Genomic DNA, 24,815 nt, shown 5'->3' with positions numbered 1-24,815 from the left:
CAGGGGTGTCAAACGTACGGCCCGTGGGCCGGATCAGGCCCAAGAACAGGTTTTATCCGGTCCGCGGGATGAGTCGGCAAAGTATAAAAATGAGCCGAAATTTTTGAATGAAAGAAACTGCTGTTCTAAATGTGTCCACCAGATGTCGCAATAGGAATTATTTGTATCTTTGTAGATTATGTGGCATATGTAAAAAAATATATATATACATGATGTTAGTGCACCAGTCGAGGAAAATGAGCAAACTTCATTGTGGAGGTTGCCCTCCAGTGGGTTCTGCAGACCACCACACACTGCCAGGAGAGCCCGGATCAGAGTCACAACACTCTTTTATTTCCATGACAAGGAGCACGTGTTTTGCTTTCCAGCAAATGTTTTTCGGCGTCTGCTTCTCTCTCGCTCTCCCTCCAGCTTCCACCGCGTGTCTCATACCGGCTGCTGCTAATAAAGGCGACAGGTGATTAGACAACAAGGCCCACCTGGGCCATCTACGCACCTGTCGCTGTCTTCGAGGCCGGTCCTGGCACACCCCGTTCCGCGGCAGGCCCGCAGGCCTCGCCCCCCTCCGCATACATAAATAACATCCTGTATTTTGATTTTGATATTATTTTATCTTGATAGATTGAAAATGAACACCAATGAGTCGACTGGTGAACATTATCACATCATTTATTCAGAAAGTATAAATAACGACAAATAGAATACTATTAACCGCAACATGTAAGTGTAAAAAAACAAAAAAACAACAACATTATGATTTGTAAATTTTCAGAATGTGCTTGTTCTATTTTTAAACAATCTGAAGTTGTCTTTATTTTTAAGTTATCGTGCCGTGATTTTACCAGTCCGGGAGTAGATTTTTGTCCATGTGATCTACAATGAGTTTGACACCCCTGCCATAAATTATAATGAAAATGAAAATTAACGGAGCAAAGCCTTTTTTGTCAGTCATCTGCTCTCTTTGTCTCTCTCAGAGAAGTCAGGCCTCGTAACAAAAACATAAGGTAACTTTGTAGAAATGTTCGCAAAAATCACATCACCTTTCTTCAACCTGACTGTGGAGGTTGCCCTCCCATGGGTTCCTTAGACCACCAAATACTGTCACGAGTGCCCGGATCAGGGTTATAACACTGTTTTGCTTTCCAGCAACTGTCTTTTTCCTGTCCGTCTCTCTCGCTCTCACTCCAGCTCCCATAACCTCTCTCCTCCCGGCTGCTTTTTATACAGAGCGACAGGTGATTAGACAACAAGGCCCACCTGGGCCATCTACGCACCTGTCGCTGACTTCAAGGCCTGTCCTGGCACACATCGATCTGCTGCAGGACCGCGGGCCACGCCCCCCTCCACACTGACATTGCCTTAAAGTTTCACCAAAATCCACCCATAGCTTTTGGAGTTATGTTGCTTACCAAGTAACTAACTGATTAACCCTGGACAACAGCACACAACTGAGGTATCACTGTGGATGGTAAGTGGGTTATACATTTATTTATTTATTTTTTTGTACATTTCTTGTGTTATTTTAATAATCGATCCACGGACCGGTACCGGGCGGCGGCCTGGCGGTTTAGGACCCCTGCCCTACATCATATGTTGTCTTTGTGGGAAAATACAGATCTTGTATCAACAAGTCTTTGTGTGGGTGGATGTGCAGGCTTGATGGATTTGTGTTGGATGGGTTTTCTATTTCAATTCCAGTCGATGAACATTTCCGGTAAATGGAATGTTTTTCCTCATGGTTTCCTGCCAGACAAGTAATACAAGTTGAATTTAGACCTTTGTTGGTCCCTGGGGTGAGTACAAGTGCATGTGAAAGTATCAACCCATTATTGCATTTATATGTGTTTGCCAATTAAGATAATCTCCCTCAATGGACTTTGATATTTATTATGTATATCTATTGTATACATATTTATACTGTCAGTTTCGAAACCAATCATCCATTAGTGAGATTGGCCGATACCAATACTGATCACATGTATTAACATTCAATTTTTTTCAGATATTTCCAATACTTTGTCATTGTCAAAGAACAGTTGTGTCGAACTCATTTTAGCTCAGGGGCCGCATGGAGAAAAATCTGTGCACACGCGGGCCGGACTATTAAAATCATGGCATTGAAACAAAAAAAAATAAAGACAACTTCAGATTGTTTTCTTTGTCTTACTTTGGCCAAAAATAAAACAAACACATTCTGAAAATATTACAATAAAAATATAGAAAAAATACAGACAGGGTTAAAGTTTAGATCAGGGGTCCCCAAACTTTTTGACTCGGGGGCCGCATTGGGTTAAAAAAATGTGGCCGGGGGCCAGGCTGTATATATATATATATATATATATATATATATATATATATATATATATATATATATATATACTATAAGTCACAGTTTTTTTCATAGTTTGGTCGGGCCCCAGTGCGACTTATAAATAATTGTTTTCTTTTTTATTATGCATTTTCGGCAGGTGCGACTTATACTCCGGTGCGACTTATACTCCAAAAAATACGGTATACATTGTCTTTATAATCCGTTTTGTTTTTCATCAATATTTAAAATTGTCACGCTATCAGTGGGAAAAATCATTTTTAGACAATATGATTTGCCTGAGCGGCTAGGAGACACCAATAGTAACAAGCGGTAGAAAATGGATTAGAAAGGAAAGATTTAAAAAAACAAATAAATAAAAAATTATAAAAATAAATTAGAAACTTTTTTTTTTACTTGATACTTCCTGTGGGTCGGATTTTGGATACTGGGGGGCTGCCGTAGTTTGGGGACCCCTGGTTTAGATCCATGAAGGGAAGAAGAACGTGATTGAATATTTCTAACTGAATACACTTACATATGCATAAAGAAAAAGTTTTCTATTCGTTTTATTTTAAGTAGCATTTATGACAACTTTTTTTTTTTCCAAAACACAATATAGAATGTGAGATATAATAATGATAATAATAATAATAATACTATTCATAATATTATATTTTATTTGTAAAAAGCACTTTACATTGAGTAAACAACCTCAAAGTGCTACAGTGTATTAAAATTTTTTTTTTTTTTAAATAATGAAAATTTAAAAAAAACAACTAGAACAGCCTAATAGCTAGAACTAGTATGCATATATCTGGAAAAAAAAGGCTTTTAAAAAAAAAAGGGGAAAAAAAGGGTTTTTAAGCCTTTTTTTAAAAGCATCCACAGTCTGTGGTGCCCTCAGGTGGTCAGGGAGAGTGTTCCACAGACTGGGAGCGGCGGAGCAGAAAGCCTGGTCTCCCATTTATCGTAGCTTTGTCCTCGGAGGTTGGAGGAGGTTAGCCTGTCCGGAGCGAAGGTGTCGTGTGGAGGATTTGGGGGTGAGTAAGTTATTTGACGGAGAGGGGGGCATTTCCATGGAAGTGTGTTAGTAGGAAGACTTTGTATTCAATCCTGAGTGGAACAGGAAGCCAGTGAAGAGATTTGAGAATTGGTGTAATATGGTCATATTTCCGCACTCTCATCAGGATCCATATAACAGGATAATGCATACATTTATCATTTGTTTTCAACACGGTTACAAAAAAGTGTGACCCCAAAAATGTACTGTGGGACCCCATTTGTATGACTTCATGGGGTCCCTGGGACCCCGGTTTAAAAATTCCTAGCACCAACACTGATGGAATATTGGTGGTATATATAATAATATATACATATATATATATATATATATATATATATATATATATATATATATATATATATATATATATATATATATATATATATACATATATATATATATATATATATATATATATATATGTATATATAATAATATATACATATATATAAATTTATACACATATATATATATATATATATATATATATAAATATATATATATATATATATATATATATATATATATATATATATATATATATATATATATATATATATATATATATATATATATATATATGTACACCTCAAATTGTGTTGTATCCTTAACATTAAAAAACAAAGATGAAAAATAAATAAGTATAGTAGGTCAAACATTTTCATTTAAAAATCATTTTTTAAATGAAAATGTTTGACCTACTATACTTAAACCAAATGAAAATAATTAAATAATTTCAATAAATAATACATTCAAATTGAACAGCAACATTAACCCAATATATATATAAAAAAATATATATGAAAAATACATTTCAACCCTTTACATAAAAAATAATAAAGCAATTTCAGCTTTTTTTGAATAGGAAGTCAGAATTATTAGCTCCAATTATACGCTCATTTTGCAGTGCACAGTTTTTCAAAGCGGGGTTTGAAGCTGAATATCTTGTGATACTGATAAAGCACGTTTACCATCTGGGTCCTGCCCATTTATTTGAGAAGAACTGATAATCGAACATGTACCTTTTGGTACTGGACGAGGAAACTGGACCAAGCGGAGATTTAAACCTGGAACTCACTTCAAATATAATAATAAATACTCACCATGTAGAGTGAACAGTTTTTTTTCTTTGGTATTCCAGATGTTCACTCTCACTCACAATTTAAGAGTCAGCAAACCGGCTTGAAAAAAAAATAAAAAAATATGTTGCTTATTCAAACAACGCACGCTCCTGCTTTCACCCCCACCCCCCTCACCCCCCAACTCTGCATTACTGCTCTCAATGCAGTGCTTTTGCCAAGCGCCTTAGCGTTGAGCTGCTCTCCTTTCAATACCGCTGATTAAAAATGTCTGATGCATCAACACGACTAAGCAGATTACAGACTTAGTTTCCAGCAGCAAAAGGTTTCTACGGGGGGGAAGAAGTGAGCAATATCCAGGGCGCAAAGACGCGAACCGACTGCGTGACCTTTCGCTCGCACATTTTCAAAAGCACAAGGGACCCCGGGTTCAATGGTCCTTCTTAGCTTGGGAGCCAGTGACTGGATTTAAAAAGTGTGTCATTTTAAAACAACGTGGAAAAAAAAAAATCGCATGATGGCTTTATTACATACTGTATTTTTAGGCCATAGGGCGCACTAAAGGGATCATATTATATATATATTTGTTTCTACATTTAAACACTTCCTTGTGGTCTAAATCAGTGTTTTTCAACCTTTTTTGAACCGAGGCACATTGCATTGAAAAAATCCAAAAGCACACCCCAGCAGAAATCATTAAAATATAAAAATTCGATATTGACAATAAAAAGTCGTCGGATATGAATTTGAACCATAACCAAGCATGCATCACTATAACTCTTGTCTCAAAGTAGGTGTACTGTCACCACCTGTCACATCACACCCTGACTTATTTGGAGTTTTTTGCTGTTTTCCTGTGTGTAGTGTTTTAGTTCTCGTCTCGCGCTCCTATTTTGGTGGCTTTTTCTCTTTATTTGGTATTTTCCTGTAGCAGTTTCATGTCTTCCTTAAGCGCTATTCCCCGCACCTGCTTTGTTTTAGCAATCACAAATATTTCAGTTGTTTTTATCCTTCTTTGTGGGGACATTGTTGATCGTCATGTCATGTATGGATGTAATTTGTGGACGCCGTCTGCTCCACACGCTGTAAGTCTTTGCGGTCGTCCAGCATTCTGTTTTTCTTCACTTTGTCGCCAGTTCAGTTGTAGTCTCGTTCCGCATAGCCTTCCCTGAGATTCAATGCCTTTTTTTAGGGGCACCCACCTTTTGTTTCTTGTTCAGTTTAAGCATTAGATACCTTTTTACCTGCACACTGCCTCCCGCTGTCTTCTGCATATTGTGATCACGACAAAGCAATTAGCTACCTGCTGCCACCTACCGATATGGAATAGTATTACACGGTTACTCTGCCGAGCTCTAGACAGCACAGACACTCAACAACGGCACATTATTTGCGGATTATAATTACTGGTTTGCAAAAAATATTTTCAACCCAAATAGGTGAAATGACATCATCTCCCACGGCACACCAGACTGTATCTCACGGTCTACATAACATGTAATGGTGCTTCTCTGGTCAGAATGTTGCATAGATCACCACTTGGACTGCGTCTTTTCCTCGCCATCTTTGTTGTCGTTTTTAACGCTTCCATAGCAAGTCTACAGACGGATATAAGTTCGAACTAGGGTTGTACGGTATACCGGTATTAGTATCGTACTAATGAATCAAGTAGATTAATAATTCATTTTCTACCACTTGTCCTTAAAGGGGAACATTATCACAATTTCAGAAGGGTTAAAACCATTAAAAATCAGTTCCCAGTGGCTTATTTTATTTTTCGAAGTTTTTTTCAAAATTTTACCCATCACGCAATATCCCTAAAAAAAGCTTCAAAGTGCCTGATTTTAACCATCGTTATATACACCCGTCCATTTTCCTGTGACGTCACATAGTGATGTTAATACAAACAAACATGGCGGATAGAACAGCAAGGTATAGCGACATTAGCTCGGATTCAGACTCGGATTTCAGCGGTTTAAGCGATTTAACAGATTACGCATGTATTGAAACGGATGGTTGTAGTGTGGAGGCAGGTAGCGAACACGAAATTGAAGAAGAAACTGAAGCTATTGAGCCATATCGGTTTGAACCGTATGCAAGCGAAACCGACGAAAACGACACGACAGCCAGCGACACGGGAGAAAGCGAGGACGAATTTGGCGATCGCCTTCTAACCAACGATTGGTATGTGTTTGTTTGGCATTAAAGGAAACTAACAACTATGAACTAGGTTTACAGCATATGAAATACATTTGGCAACAACATGCACTTTGAGAGTGCAGACAGCCCATTTCAGGCGCGCTAAGAACATATATTTTTCCACGATTTCAGCACTCAGGTTAACCATACCTAAATAGACACAAAATACTGCATTACACAAGACTACCCGAATGTACTCGAATGATTGAAAAAAATAAATGTTTTTAAGCTAAATTATTGGTAAACACAGTTTATGTATAATATTCGCGAGTAATGAATAAAGTTTTCATCAATTAATATATTCTGTAGACATACCCTCATCCGCTCTCTTTTCCTGAAAGCTGATCCGTCCAGTTTTGGAGTTGATGTCAGCATCTGCTTTGAGTGTCGCAGGATATCCACACATTCTTGCCATCTCTGTCGAAGCATAGCTTTCGTCGGTAAAGTGTGCGGAACAAACGACTGACCATTTCGTCGGCTTTCCCCACAGCCTCATATTTTGAACAAATTTCGTCCAATTTCTTGCCACTTTCGCATCTTTGGGCCACTGGTGCAACTTGAATCTGTCCCTGTTCGTGTTGTTACACCCTCCGACAACACACCGACGAAAGTGAGAAAATGGCGGATTGCTTCCCAATGTGATGTCACGTTGTGACGTCATCGCTCCGAGAACGAATAATAGAAAGGCGTTTAATTCGCCAAAATTCACCCATTTAGAGTTCGGAAATCGGTTAAAAAAAAATATGGTCTTTTTTCTGCAACATCAAGGATATATTTTGAAGCTTACATAGGTCTGGTGATAATGTTCCCCTTTAATTATTTTGGCAAAATAATAGAATGATAAACAATATGATACTACATACGTCAGCAGACTAATTAGGAGCCTTTGTTTGTTTACTTACTAATAAAAGACAAGTTGTCTTGTATGTTCACTATTTTATTTAAGGACAAACTTGCAATAAGAAACATATGTTTAATGTACCCTAAGATTTTTTGTTAAAATAAAGCCAATAATGCAATTTTGTTGTGATCCCCTTTTATTTAGAAAAGTACCAAAAAGTACCGAAAAGTATCGAAATAATTTTGGTACCGGTACCAAAATATTGGTATCGGGACAACACTAGAATATATAATTAATTCTGAATCAAATTGAATTGACTTGTGTGGTGCCCACAGATTCCCAGCCCTAGTAACCATGCGTATAAAGCAGGGGTGCTCATTACGTCGATCGCGATCTACCGGTCGATCTCGGAGGGTGTGTCAGTCGATCACCAGTCAGGCATTAAAAAAATAGTCCTAAAAATGAGCGATCATAAATCTTCACTATGACGTCACTTTCGTCACTTGATTGACATTCACGGCACCCGAGGGTCTTCTGAGATGACGCTGGCTGCTGCCAGCTCATTAAAATTACCGACTGGAAGGCGAGAAACACTTTATTTCAACAGACTCTGGCGCCGTACCTGTCGTCAAAACTCCAAAGACCGACTGCACAGTTGCACAATAAAAGCTCTGCTTCATCCTGCCTGCGCTACCAAAATAAGAGTCTCAGAAAGCTGGCGTGCACAAGCTAGCAAGCTACGGAGTTTGCCGACTATGTATTTCTTGTAAAGTGTATACAAAGGAGTACGGAAGCTGGACAAATAAGATGCCAAAAACCAACCACTTTCATGTGGTATTGGACAGAAAGGAGGACTTTTTTTCTCCTCCGTTCGAAAATGCGGACGTTATCAGCACCACTGTCTGATTCCAATCAAAGCAAGTCATCACAATCAGGTAATACACCAACTTATATTCTTGTCTTCATAAAAGAAAGGAATCTATATGTGTTAAACATGCTTGTATTATCTTTAACCACCTTTAACTTGTTAACAATATTAACTATATGTGTTAAACATGCTTGCATTATCTTTAAACACCTTTAACTTGTTAACAATATTAACTATATGTGTTAAACATACTTGTATTATCATTAAACACCTTTAATGTATTAACAATATTAACTATATGTGTTAAACATGCTTGCATTATCATTAAACACCTTTAACTTGTTAACAAAAACATATATTTCATAAATAAGTAAATATAAATTATATATATGAATGAGGTAGATCCCCACGACTTGATCAATTGAAAAGTAGCTCGCCTGCAGAAAAAGTGTGATCACCCCTGGTATAAAGCAAGCAAATCAAATGATAAAATCCGTCCAGAGGACATGGCTTGTATAAGAAGCATCCTGATTGGAAACCATTGACAGGTGAGTCCTGATTGCCAATCATAGACAGGTGAGGGAGCAGAAGAATGGAATTTTACCAGAAAATAACAACTCCAGACAAAAATGTGATTATTATGGTCCCTCTTCTATAGAGATTGTTTTGTAGAAATCGCCTGTACCAATTCAGACCCTTGCTCGAATAGAGCGACGACCCATTGGACAACTTACACAAATTGTGTTCCGAGCGAAAACACTACTTATGGAGCCCGGCAGTGGTTTCCATGGATGATCAAACAGCGGATCATGAACTTGTTTCTCCAAAGTGAACCGAGCTGCCCCAGGCTTATTTGGGTCATAGAATGAATCCAGCGCCACAGGAAGCTTTGGCCGCGGAACGAAGGCGCACACAATCAGCCCCTTTCACATCCTGCCAGGAAATGTCTTATTCCCTTAGAAGACCAGTGACTTATTGGGCGTCATGCTGTAAAACATTTGGACAAAACAAAAAGCCCGAGGAAAAACTGATGGAACAAGACAGTGTGCTGAGGCCTGTCCTTATAGCATTATTGGAGACAAATCCACCTTGCAAGAGGAGTCAAACTCGTGTGAATTAGATTGTTTGCGTCACTGAAAGCAGCAACACTTACTTATCCGTGGATGACATTCAGGATTGGAGAAACCAGCAGTTTGTCTGATTGCCACCGACATTGAGGGATAAACTCGAGCCATTTGATTTTAAAAGTAGCCTTGGAAACATATTGTTCATGGAAGAATATTATATTCAAACCTAGTCATGACAGACACTTAGTCATCTTTTTTTTTTCCATTTAAATTCTATTTACAAAAATTACAGACATATTTTTTTTTTTTATTATTTACACAAATTACACAGAATATCAATCAGTCCAACAACAAAAAAAACACTGACTGTATAAAACAGGGGTGTCAAACTCATTTTCATTGAGGGCCACGTCACAGTAATAGGTGCTTTCAGAGGGCCGCTTTTTAAAAATTAATTGACATTACCCTTGCGGGAAATAACCTGTGATTAATCATGATTAATCGAAATTCACATGCATTTGATGATTCGATTTTTGTATGTATAACTTGCTTTAAAATCATAAATAAAAGGTGACAAGCAGATATTTAACTATTTGTTTCTATCTCACAAAATAATTTTGCAATACAGTATATAATAATATAATCGGCATGATAAGATATCAAAGTTTAAAATATGCATTTTTTGTCTGTCAAAATTGAAATAATGAATGCATTCATCCATCCATCCATCCATCCATCTTCTTCCGCTTATCCGAGGTCGGGTCGCGGGGGCAGTAGCTTAAGCAGGGAAGCCCAGACTTCCCTCTCCCCAGCCACTTCGTCCAGCTCCTCCCGGGGGATCCCGAGGCGTTCCCAGGCCAGCCGGGAGACATAGTCTTCCCAACGTGTCCTGGGTCTTCCTCGTGGCCTCCTACCGGTCGGACGTGCCCGAAACACCTCCCGAGGGAGGCGTTCGGGTGGCATCCTGACCAGATGCCCGAACCACCTCATCTGGCTCCTCTCGATGTGGAGGAGCAGCGGCTTTACTTTGAGCTCCCCCCGGATGACAGAGCTTCTCACCCTATCTCTAAGGGAGAGCCCCGCCACCCGGCGGAGGAAACTCATTTCGGCCGCTTGTACCCGTGATCTTGTCCTTTCGGTCATGACCCAAAGCTCATGACCATAGGTGAAGATGGGAACGTAGATCGACCAGTAAATCGAGAGCTTTGCCTTCCGGCTCAGCTCCTTCTTCACCACAACGGATCGATACAGTGTCCGCATTACTGAAGACGCCGCACCGATCCGCCTGTCGATCTCACGATCCACTCTTCCCTCACTCGTGAACAAGACTCCGAGGTACTGCATTCAGTTAAAAAAATGTTTTTTATTGAAACCCATTTTTTCCAAGCTTTTGTGGGCCACATAGAATGATGTGGCGGGCCAGAACTGGCCCCCGGGCTTTGAGTTTGACACCTGTAGTATAGAACGATCTCCAATTCCAAACCAATCCCAGCCCCGTAACTGAGAAGACACACAAACACAACAGCAAAAAAAGTCAAACAAAAATTAAAAATAACAACAAGACTAATGTCAATAACACATCTCATAATCTTGACAACCACAAGGCACCCATTATTCACCACAAAGAAGAAAAAGTCATATTTGGCTGCAAAAATTATCATTATTTTTTTAATTAGACTAATCACATTTTGGAATTGATTAATCACAGGTGATTACTGGCTTGCATGATTTAAATATTCTTAAGAAAAACAAAACTAATATTTGTAGACTAATGCAATTTTATGGTCAAAATGTCATTCAAGAACATTTTTAAAAACATTTTACTTAAATGCAAGTGTGAGAATGATATATATGTCTAAGTGTTGTTTCTTAATCCTGTCATGTCTGTGTGATCATGTTTTGTTTTAGTCATGTTCGGTTTTGTTGTTGGACTTTTTGTGCACTTTTGTTTTGTTTTGTCACCATAGCAACCCATTAGTTTTCACCTGTCACGTCACGCACCTGTTTCACGTTTTGAGTCACGCACCTGTTTTCATTAACCATGTAGGTAGTATTTAAGTTCATTGTTTTCAGTTCGTCATCCTGGCGAAATCCCGTATTCATACCCTTGTCACACTCTGTCTACCTCTGCGCACTTCATGCCATGTCCAAGTAAGTTTTTTTCTATTAATGCCACAGTTAGTGTTTTTGTTTAATTGTTCACAGTTTTTTGCCCCCGTGCAAGTCTTTTTGTTTCGTTAGTCAAGTTTGTACATCCGCCTTGAGCGCGCTTTTTGTTCCTTTGAGTGTTATAAATAAATATGGATTCACCTTCACGCCATGACCAGTCCAGCTTTACTTGCATCTCGGGAAAACAAACACACCATAGTCCACGTCTTGACAAATCCATAGTCATGTTTAAAGCAGCTAATATTTTCCCATGTAATCGCTTTGGGGTTTTTTATCTTATGTCCGCTAGTAAACTTTTTGTTTCACCTTGAAGGCGCCGTACTGTGCGCATAGGGGTATAACATACTCCCTTTCTGTGGAGAAGGCCTTATCTGTTTGAAACAACAGCTGTATTTCTTTCTAGGTGGGTAGGGGCTGTTTTCGTGCTACATAAACTGACTCTTTTTGTTTGGATTTAGACCTCATCTTGCTGATGCTATTGTCGCGTTGTAATGGCTGGTCTCCTAAAGTTTTAGTAAAACTTGGCCAAGTACCAGTCTGTCTCGGTGGTCCTTCTTACTCGACATATATGTCATCCAAAATAATTTGGGATTGACCAGTGTTTTTTATTCCCTGAGAGGAAGACTGGTCGCATGCAACACAAGTTGTATATTTGCACAAAACACGTTATAACTGTAGAATGATCGAGGGCAAGTTATTGGTTTCTTATGTGGGTTTATTGTTAGGCAGTTTCATTAACGTCCTCCCAGCGCGGTAACAACACACAACAACAGCAGTCATGTTTTATTCTACCGTAAAGCAGTTTGTCTGCCGTAAACAGCAATGTTGTTGTAATATATTGAGTTGTTGTTGTAATATATTGAGTTGGAGGCAATAACCAGGCGAGGTGATGAAGTACGTCTCTTTACTGTAGACTTCAGAACAGACTCACACACTTGACGTCAGGTGCGCAACACCACGTAAATCGTTGGCCAACCAAAAAGTAACCCCAGTACGCTATAGCCAACATTCACCAGGAGATGGCAACAGACAAACATAGATCACTCTATTACATTCCTCCCCTTTTAGAAATGTAGAAGTTACTCAAAATAAATAAACAACCCAACCAAAAAATGCAGCAGCTCAATTAAAAAACTGTACTTGTACAACATTCTTTTTTTTTTTTTTTTTTTTGGTACTGAACTCTTAACCCTCATTTGTAAACAATAACATGCTTATTATACAAACAGTGTTTGTACACCTTTAACGCAGATTTTTATACTGTCTTCAGAGATTCAGTTTTTTTGGTGGTACTCGAAACCTTTCTGGGTACCTGCGAAAGGGTGTTCAACATGGTTGGAAAAATAGTGACAGAGAATAGAACAAAGATTGACAATTCAACCCTTAACTCAACAATGAGTAGATGAGTGTTATGTGTGTGTATATGTGTAAATAAATGAACACTGGAATTCAAGTATTTCTTTTATTTTTATATATATATATATATATATATATATATATATATATATAATTCACTAAAAGTCAAGTATTTATTTTATATATATATATATATATATATATATATATATATATATATATATATATATATATATATATATATATATATATATGAAATACTTGACTTGGTGAATTCTAGCTGTAAATATACTCCTCCCCTCTTAGCCACGCTCCCAACCACGCCCACGACCCCCCCACCCCCACCTCCGGAAATCGGAGGTCTCAAGGTTGGCAAGTATGATTATTACCGCCATGGACAATTGCATGACATATGACGTCATGCTGAGCATTCCCTCGTGTCGGTAGATTGAAGCCGACGCAACAGAGAGGCCTAATGAAAGAGAGAAATAACCCAACAGATGAATTCCCCCTAATAAAGTCAGTATACCCTTGAACTCCCAGATGCATTGCTGTACATCCACTCCCCCAAAGGGATAGGCCGGTTCTTTTTGAAGAACATGAGACACGCTGATTATCATGTGACACAGCAAGCTCACCTATACTGCATTACAACCGCTTCCCTTGGTACCCTTTCTCCTTGGACCAGCGTGTCTGCAAGCATGTCGACTTTGTAGCTGTCGATATGGAAGCAAAGTAAACATGGGACTCAGGCAGACCACCAGTCATACAGTCGTGGTCAAAAGTTGACATACACTTGTAAAGAACATAATGTCATGGCTGTCCAAATACTTTCCACAACTCTTATTTTTTTTGTGATATAGTGATTGGAGCACATACTTGTTGGTCACAAAAAAACATTCATGAAGTTTGGTTCTTTTATGAATTTATTATGGTTCTACTGAAAATGTGACCAAATCTGCTGGGTTTTAGAATGGCTTTACCAAAGTCCTGACTTAAACGTGTGGACAATGCTGAAGAAACAAACGTACGTAACTTTGGGGACTTTGGGGAAATATATGTGCTGTATGAACTTTGGGGAGATGAACGGTACTTTGGGCTGTGGGATTGAGTGTGTTGTGCAGGTGTTTGAGTTGTATTGGCGGGTTATATGGACGGGAGGGGGGAGGTGTTTGTTATGCGGGATTAATTTGTGGCATATTAAATATAAGCCTGAATGTGTTGTGGCTAATAGAGTATATATATGTCTTGTGTTTATTTACTGTTTTAGTCATTCCCAGCTGAATATCAGGTCCCACCCGCCTCTCACAGCATCTTCCCTATCTGAATCGCTCCCACTGCCATCTAGTCCTTCACTCTCACTTTCCTCATCCACAAATATTCCATCCTCGCTCAAATTAATGAGGAAATTGTCGCTTTCTCGGTCCGAATCGCTCTCGCTGCTGGTGGCCATGATTGTAAACAATGTGCGGATGTGAGGAGCTCCACAACCTGTGACATAATGTCATGGCTGTCCAAATACTTTCTACAACTCAAATTTTTGTGTGATAGAGTGATTGGAGCACATACTTGTTGTTCACAAAAAACATTCATGAAGTTTGGTTATTTTATGAATTTATTATGGGTCTACTGAAAATGTGCGCAAATCTGCTGTGTTTTAGAATGGCCTTACCAAAGTCCTGACTTAAACGTGTGGACAATGCTGAAGAAACAAGTCCATGTCAGAAAACCAACACATTTAGCAGAACTGCACCAATTCGGTCAAGAGGAGTGGTCAACAATTCAACCAGAAGCTTGTGGGTGGCTACCAAAATCGCCTTATTGCAGTGAAACTTGCCAAGGGACATGTAACCAAATATTTATATTGCTATATGTATAATTTTGATGGGTCTACTGAAAATGTGACTAAATCTGCTGGGTTTTAGAATGGCCTTACCAAAGTCCTGACTTAAACGTGTGGACAATGCTGAAGAAACAAGTCCGTGTCAGAAAACCAACACATTTAGCTGAACTGCACCAATTCTGTCAAGAGGAGTGGTCAACAATTCAACCAGAAGCTTGCCAGAAGCTTGTGGATGGCTACCAAAAGCGCCTTATTGCAGTGAAACATGCCAAGGGACATGTAACCAAATATTTACATTGCTATATGTATAATTTTGATGGGTCTACTGAAAATGTGACTAAATCTGCTGGGTTTTAGAATGGCCTTACCAACTTAAACGTGTGGACAATGCTGAAGAAACAAGTCCATGTCAAAAAACCAACAAATTTAGCTGAACTGCACCAATTCTTTCAAGAGGAGTGGTCAACAATTCAACCAGAAGCTTGTGGATGGCTATCAAAAGCACCTTATTGCAGTGAAACTTGCCAAGGGACATGTAAGCAAATATTAACATTGCTGTATGTATACTTTTGACCCAGCAGATTTGCTCACATTTTCAGTAGACCCATAATAAATTCATAAAATAACCAAACTTCATGAATGTTTTTTGTGACCAACAAGTATGTGCTCCAATCACTCTATCACAAAAAAATAAGAGTTGTAGAAATGATTGGAAACTCAAGACAGCCGTGGCATTACATTACGTTTTGCGTTTAAAATACTACACGGTCTAGCTCCAGCCTATCTTGCCGATTGTATTGTACCATATGTCCCGGCAAAAAATCTGCATTCAAAGAACTCCGGCTTATTAGTGATTCCCAGAACCCAAAAAAAGTCTGCTGGCTATGGTATTCAGGCTCCAGTACTATGGAATGCCCTCCCGGTAACAGTTAGAGATGCTACCTCAGTAGAAGCATTTAAAGGGGAACATTATCACCAGACCTATGTAAGCGTCAATATATACCTTGATGTTGCAGAAAAAAGACCATATATTTTTTTAACCGATTTCCGAACTCTAAATGTCACAACGTGACGTCACATCGCGAAGCAATCCGCCATTTTCTCAAACACCGAGTCAAATCAGCTCTGTTATTTTCCGTTTTTTCGTCTGTTTTCCGTACCTTGGAGACATCATGCCTCGTCGGTGTGTTGTCGGAGGGTGTAACAACACGAACAGGGACGGATTCAAGTTGCACCAGTGGCCCAAAGATGTGAAAGTGGCAAGAAATTGGACGTTTGTTCCGCACACTTTACCGAGGAAAGCTATGCTACGACAGAGATGGCAAGAATGTGTGGATATCCTGCGACACTCAAAGCAGATGCATTTCCAACGATAAAGTCAAAGAAATCTGCCGCCAGACCCCCATTGAATCTGCCGGAGTGTGTGAGCAATTCAGGGACAAAGGACCTCGGTAGCACGGCAAGCAATGGTGGCAGTTTGTTCCCGCAGACGAGCGAGCTAAACCCCCTGGATGTCTTGGCTCACACCGTCCCTTATGCCACCAAAGATGATCAAGAGAAGAATATCGACTCTAGCTTCCCTGGCCTGCTGACATCAACTCCAAAATTGGACAGATCAGCTTTCAGGAAAAGAGTATGTCTACAGAATATATTCATTGATGAAAATTGGGCTGTCTGCACTCTCAAAGTGCATGTTGTTGCCAAATGTATTTCATATGCTGTAAACCTAGTTCATAGTTGTTAGTTTCCTTTAATGCCAAACAAACACATACTAATCGTTGGTTAGAAGGCGATCGCCAAATTCGTCCTCGCTTTCTCCCGTGTCGCTTGCTGTCGTGTCGTTTTCGTCGGTTTCGCTTGCATACGGTTCAAACCGATATGGCTCAATAGCTTCAGTTTCTTCTTCAATTTCGTTTTCGCTACCTGCCTCCACACTACAACCATCCGTTTCAATACATGCGTAATCTGTTGAATCGCTTAAGCCGCTGAAATCCGAGTCTGAATCCGAGCTAATGTCGCTATACCTTGCTGTTCTATCCGCCATGTTTGTTTGTATCGGCATCACTATGTGACGTCACAGGAAAATGGACGGGTGTATATAACGGTGGTTAAAATCAGGCACTTTGAAGCTTTTTTTAGGGATATTGCGTGATGGGTAAAATTTTGAAAAAAACTTCGAAAAATAAAATAAGCCACTGGGAACTGATTTTTAATGGTTTTAACCCTTCTGAAATTGTGATAATGTTCCCCTTTAAGTCCCATCTTAAAACTCATTTGTATACTCTAGCCTTTGAATAGACCCCCCTTTTAGACAAGTTAATCTGCCGTTTATTTTATTTTATCCTCTGCCACCCTCTCCCTTGTGGAGTGGGGACACATGTCCGGTGGCCATGGATGAAGTGCTGGCTGTCCAGAGTCGGGACCCGGGGTGGATCGCTCGCCTGTGCATCGGTTGGGGACATCTCTGCGCTGCTGACCCGTTTCCGCTCGGGATGGTCTCCTGCTGGCCCCACTATGGACTGGACTCTCACTATTATGTTAGATCCACTATGGACTGGACTTTCACAATATTATGTCAGACCTACTCGACGTCCATTGCATCTGGTCTCCCCTAGACAGCAAAGAAGAAAGCTGTAGGTGGGAAGCGGTGTATTGCGGCAGGTGTTGTGCCGGATAACGCACCCCCGCCATAGAATGCACCCCCTGACTGTTGTGCCGGATAACACAGCCGGTGTTTCATTGTTTACATTCCCAAAAGATGACAGTCAAGCTTTACCATTGGCCTGTGGGGAACTGGGAAAACAGAGACTCTTACCAGGAGGACTTTGAGTTGGATACGCAGACGCGGTACCGTGAGTATGCATGCAGCTGCGGCTTCCAAACATTTGATCGCTTGCTCGTACGTGCGTGTCGCTATGTGCATGTCACGTACGTAACTTTGGGGACTTTGGGGAAATATATGTGCTGTATGAACTTTGGGGAGATGAACGGTACTTTGGGCTGTGGGATTGAGTGTGTTGTGCAGGTGTTTGAGTTGTTTTGGCGGGTTATATGGACGGGAGGGGGGAGGTGTTTCTTATGCAAGGGGGGGGTTACCCACATCTGCGGTCCTCTCCAAGGTTTCTCATAGTCATTCTCATCGACGTCCCACTGCTTTGTGAGTTTTTCCTTGCCCTTATGTGCGCGCTGATCCGCGGATGTCGTTGTGGCTTGTGCAGCCCTTTGAGACACTTGTGATTTAGGGCTGTATAAATAAACATTGATTGATTTATTGACATTATGTTCTTTACAAGTGTATGTAAACATTTGATCACGACTGTATGTAACAGGCTCAAAACCTTGTGGTTGAGCCCCCCTTGACGTTCACTTTTGAATACTCTTTTAGTTTGTTTCTTCATGCCTTATCTTTGCTTACGTTACGCTGCGATATTGATCCGTTTCATTTAATTCCACACCCAACAATCCCAGCATCCTCTTCAAGCTATCGACATGTTGTTCACAGCTGGCTGTTGCAAGAGATACAAAGCAACACTAACTAAATCTGGGATTTTCAGGCTGGATTTATGCTTAAACTCTGACGGTAGCCATATTTGACCCAAATTGCGATCACGCTTGGCCATGTTTGGCCGCGGATGTCTGTGTCACGACGACGGTTGGAATCAGATTTCTGTGGTCGCTCGTGGACAAATCCTGCCTGCAGCTGGAATAGGTTTCCTAACCCCAGTGTCCAATTACAAGACTCAGACGAGTCCTAATCACGCTTCAAGCAGGTGAAGAGTGGCTTTGCAGGATGGAAGGTAAACAACTGTTGGAGATATAAAGTGTGACAAGTCATTTGGGGGTTTTTTTTGCACACATTTGTCCGTGTTTATCTTGAAACAAAAATAGAGTAGAAAGTCCAAAATCAAAACCTTTAATGATTCGGCGTCCAGTTTGTTCTATTAAAAATATCACCATCTTAGAACCGAGAACAGCAATTACCGTATTTTCCGAACTATGAGGCGCACTTAATATATATATATATTTTTTTTTTTTTCAAAACTCGACAGTGCACTTAATGTACGGAATAATTCTGGTTTTGCTTACCGACCTCAGAGCTATTTTATTTTGTAGATGGTGTAATGATATGTGTGACCAGTAGATGGCAGTCAAACATAAGAGATACGTGTAGACTGCAATATGACTCAAGTAAACAACACCAACATTGTATATGTTCCATTGAAAATATAGAACATTACACACGGTGCTCAAAAATCTATCGACGTTTTTTAGTCCGGCTTTGGAAAGCTATGAAGCTAAGTCAATACCTTAATACCTTATTACCTTATTACCTAATCTCTCAGCATACAAGAGGTTCATCAGGATAGAGTATCATTTAGCAGAGTGTAAGATGTTACACACTGCAATAAAGGGGTTAAAGGCCTACTGAAACCCACTACTACCGACCACGCAGTCTGATAGTTTATATATCAATGATGAAATCTTAACATTGCAACACATGCCAATACGGCCGGGTTAGCTTACTAAAGTGCAATTTTAAATTCCGCGCGAAATATCCTGCTGAAAACGTCTCAGTATGATGTAGAGTCACGGATTGTAGAGGACATTTTGGGACAGCATGGTGGCCAGCTATTAAGTCGTCTGTGTTCATCGCAAAATTCCACAGTATTCTGGACATCTGTGTTGGTGAATCTTTTGCAATTTGTTCAATGAACAATGGAGACAGCAAAGAAGAAAGCTGTAGGTGGGAAACGGTGTATTGCGGCAGGTGTTGTGCCGGATAACGCACCCCCGCCATAGAATGCACCCCTTGGCCGGATAACACAGCCAGTGTTTCATTGTTTACATTCCCGAAAAATGACAGTCAAGCTTTACCATTGGCCTGTGGAGAACTGGGACAACAGAGACTCTTACCAGGAGGACTTTGAGTTGGATACGCAGACGCGGTACCGTGAGTACGCATGCAGCTGCGGCTTCCAAACATTTGATCGCTTGCCCGTACGTGCGTGCCGCTATGTCATACTTGCCAACCTTGAGACCTCCAATTTCGGGGGGTGGGTGCAGGGGGCGTGGTTGGGGGCGTGGTTAAAAGGGGAGGAGTATATTTACAGCTAGAATTCACCAAGTCAAGTATTTCATATATATATATATATATATATATATATATATATATATATATATATATATATAGAAATAATTGACTTTCAGGGAATTATATATATATATATATATATATATATATATATATATATACATATATATATATATATATATATATATATATATATATATATATATATATATATATATATATATATATATATATATATATACATATATATATATAAATAAAATAAATACTTGAATTTCAGTGTTCATTTATTTACACATAACACTCATCTACTCATTGTTGAGTTAAGGGTTGAATTGTCCATCCTTGTTCTATTCTCTGTCACTATCTTTCTAACCATGCTGAACACCCTCTCTGATTATGCATTGCTGTGTGGCACGCACAAAAGTGCTTTCATCAAATGCACTAGATGGCAGTATTGTCCTGTTTAAGACTGTCACAACATTGCTGTTTACGGCAGACGGACTGCTTTACTGTAGACGTTCTTTATATTGTGGGAAAGCGGACTCAGGTCCGCATGGAGCTGGAGGGGGCGTGGCCTCCAGCTCCGCCTGAATTTCGGGAGATTTTTGGGAGAAAATTTGTCCCGGGAGGTTTTCGGGAGAGGCGCTGAATTTCGGGAGTCTCCCGGAAAATCCGGGAGGGTTGGCAAGTATGCGCTATGTGCATGTCACGTACGTAACTTTGGGGACTTTGGGGAAATATATGTGCTGTATGAACTTTGGGGAGATGAACGGTACTTTGGGCTGTGGGATTGAGTGTGTTGTGCAGGTGTTTGAGTTGTATTGGCGGGTTATATGGACGGGAGGGGGGAGGTGTTTGTTATGCGGGATTAATTTGTGGCATATTAAATATAAGCCTGGTTGTGTTGTGGCTAATAGAGTATGTATATGTCTTGTGTTTATTTACTGTTATAGTCATTCCCAGCTGAATATCAGGTCCCACCCGCCTCTCACAGCATCTTCCCTATCTGAATCGCTCCCACTGCCCTCTAGTCCTTCACTCTCACTTTCCTCATCCACAAATCTTTCATCCTCGCTCAAATTAATGGGGAAATCGTAGCTTTCTCGGTCCGAATCGCTCTCGCTGCTAGTGGCCATGATTGTAAACATTGTGCAGATGTGAGGAGCTCCACAACCGGTGACGTCTCGTGCAAATCGTCTGCTACTTCCGGTACAGGCAAGGCTTTTTTATCAGCGACCAAAAGTTGCGAACTTTATCGTCGATGTTCTCTACTAAATCCTTTCAGCAAAAATATGGCAATATCGCGAAATGATCAAGTATGACACATAGAATGGACCTGCTATCCCCGTTTAAATAAGAAAATCGCATTTCAGTAGGCCTTTAAGGTTTGTTTAGTTTTTAGTTTTTAACTATATTATATTTTTATTTCGCCTAATTTGTACTTTAAAGTCGGTGTTGAGCAAAATAAAGTGGCGTAGGTTCACATAAATATATTTGTAACACCTAAACATTCTTTGTATGTGAGAAAACCCACATGATGACGAAAAATATCGGCAAAATATGGTTTTAATGCTGCCTGAAAACACAAAGAGTTGCTATTTTTCCTGTGCAGTTGCACTCTGCTCAATAAATCTATTCCATGTAATATAAAGCTTCATTATTTGCTCATTATGCACTGCGCAATCACTTTTATAGCTCACACACCCACATGCATTTTCACACGCTCTACAGGGAGATTATGAGTTTAGACTATTTGCACAACTTTTTTATACTTCAGGCCATTTAAAATGATTATTGTATATTGCTTTTAAATATATGATTGGCCATGAACTATATAGTAATATGGATTAGATGCATATACACTGAATCAAACGAAATAAATCAAATTGTCCAGTCCCATGTTGGGTGTTCATTTTAACAAGCTGCACTTACTAAAGACAAAACAAATATTTGTAATTAATCACAATTAATTATGAGGTAATTATGGACAAATTGTAATTAATCATGATTAAATATTGTTACCGTTTGACAGGGCCACATCATTTGCGTGTTTGGGGACATGCCAAGACCACCGGGGTAGCGAGAACCAGGGAAGGTGTAGAAAAGGACAAACTACAAAGATCACAGGTGTTAAACTCAAGGCCCGGGGGCCAAATCTGCCCTGCCACATAATTTAAAGGAGCCCTTTAAAGCCTTGAATTAATATGTGTCAATAAAGTATTTCATCGTTTCTAACTAAATGAATTTGTTCTTTCCATTTTGAACGAAAATAAATACATGTATTGAATGCAATTGCATATATTTTAAACTTTAACATTTAATACTTGGGATCTGAGTTGTTGTAACTTGTGCAGCCCTTTGAGACACTCATTATTTAGGGCTATATAAGTAAACATTGATTGATTGATTGATTTATAATAGTATCTAATTTTATATCATCAGACATTACAACGTTTTATTTTAGTTAAAATAAAAATAATATTAATAAATGTGAGGGCTGCGCAAAAAAATTGATTCACATCCGAATCACAACTTTTTCTAATACCGATTCAAAATTGTTTCATAAATTTAAAAAAATTATTAAAAAACTAAATTAAAAAAAACAGAGTTGTTTTCTTTTATAAGAGTTAATTTTGAAAAAAAGGTTTTTAGGCCACCTCCATATAATCAAACAGAGCTTTGTCTAATCTGCAACCTGTTTTGAAAATGTTTTATTATAATAAGTATACCAAATAATTACAGATGTCCGATAATATCGGACTGCCGATATTATTGGCCGATAAATGCTTTAAAATGTAATATCGGAAAGTATCGGTATCGGTTTTAAAAAGTAACATTTATGACTTTTTAAAACGCCGCTGTACAGAGTGGTACACGGACGTAGGGAGAAGTACAGAGCGCCAATAAACCTTAAAGGCACTGCCTTTGCGTGGCGGCCCAGTCACATAATATCTACGGCTTTTCACACACACAAGTGAATGCAAGTCATACTTGGTCAACAGCCATGCAGGTCACACTGAGGGTGGCCGTATAAACAACTTTAAGACTGTTACAAATATGCGCCACAATGTGAACCCACACCAAACAAGAATGACAAACACATTCCGGGAGAACATCCGCACCGTAACACAACATAAACACAATAGAACAAATACCCAGAACCCCTTGCAGCACTAACTCTTCCGGGATGCTACAATATACACCCCCCGCTACCTCCCCTGCCCCCCACCCCCACCTCAACCCCGTCCCCCCCAACCCCGCCCACCTCAACCTCCTCATGCTCTCTCAGGGAGAGTATGTCCCAAATTCCAAGCTGCTTTTTTGAGGCATGTTAAAAAAAATAATGCACTTTGTGACTTCAATAATAAATATGGCAGTGCCATGTTGGCATTTTTTTTTTCCATAACTTGAGTTGATTTATTTTGGAAAACCTTGTTTCTGTCATGTCTGTGTAATCATGTTTTGTTTTAGTCATGTTTTGTTTTGTTTAATTATTGGACTCTTTAGTTTCTGGCTTTTCACTCCCTTGTCTTGTTTCCATGGTTACCCATTAGTTTCACCTGTTCCACGTTTGGACTCATTGTGCACTCTTGTTTGTCACCATAGCAACCCATTTGTTTTCACCTGCCCTCACGACTCACGCACCTGTCTTTAATCACGTCACTATTATTTAAGCTTCCAGTTGCCAGGCTGTCTAGCTGGCGACATCATACCCCTGTCACACTCTGTTTACCTCTGCGTACTTCATGCCCTGTCCAAGTAAGTTGTTTCTATTCATGCCACAGTTAGCGACTTTTGTTCACGTCCTAAGTTTTTTTGCCCACGTGCAAGTATTTGTTTTCATAGCCAAGTTGTTTTACCTCCGCTGTGAGCGCCTTTTGTTTATACATTTTTGTATTTTTTTGAGTTACAATTCAAATGTATTCACCTTCACGCCATGTCTGGTCCAAATGTTCATTTGCACCACGGGAGAACAAACCACACCATAGTCCAAGTCTTGACAGTTTCATTGTTTAATGCATCCAGCGGGGCATCACAACAAAATTAGTCATAATAATGTGTTAATTCCACGACTGTATATATCGTATCGGTTGATATCGGAATCGGTAATTAAGAGTTGGACAATATCGGAATAGAGGATATCGGCAAAAAAGCCATTATCGGACATCTCTACAAATAATACATTGTGAGAATCGGTTGTAATCGAGAATCGCGTTGAATCGAGAATGGATTCTGAATCAAATTGTCACCCCATGAATCGGAATCAGATCGAATTGTTAGATGCTCAAAGATTCACACCGCTAACAAAAGTCTGCTTGACTAATGATTTCAAAGCACTGTAAAAAAGTTTGTAGATTTTGTGGTAAAAAACTGGCAGCTTTGTTGCCAGAATTTTACATTTGTTGTTTCAATTCTTCGCATTTAAGATAGCTTAGTGGTTAGCATGGCTTCTTCTCTCCTACAGACTGTGTTTAGGTGTCCGCATTAGTTCCACATTTTTAAACCGTGTGTATTTATTTAACATGCTTAAGAACGTTCAGACTTGATCTCCAACATATTTCCACCCATCATTTTGTGCAAAACCTGAAAATCCCATTTTCACAGGAGTACATTCCAATGATTATTTTGTATTCTACCAATGATATTTCTTGAAATTCCAATACCGTGCAAGGCATTTACTCTTCCTTATCTGCAAGTTATTCGACGCTGTAAAAGCATCAGAGCAAATAAATATTCCCATACACAAATCTCACTGGTAGGACCAAAATAGCAGAGACAATATGACTCATCAAATACAAGTAGAGTATGAGTGTGGATTGTATCTGATTCCAGCTAAATGATCTTGGGTCGCCTCCATGGACGCAATTTCCCAGAAGCCACTAATGAACCCAACTATTATCAACTGGTAATGAGTGCACCAGAA

Source organism: Nerophis lumbriciformis, linkage group LG30, assembly GCF_033978685.3.
Source record: "Nerophis lumbriciformis linkage group LG30, RoL_Nlum_v2.1, whole genome shotgun sequence".
Classification (NCBI taxonomy): Eukaryota; Metazoa; Chordata; class Actinopteri; order Syngnathiformes; family Syngnathidae; genus Nerophis; species Nerophis lumbriciformis.
Note: the sequence above shows the minus strand (reverse complement) of the source record.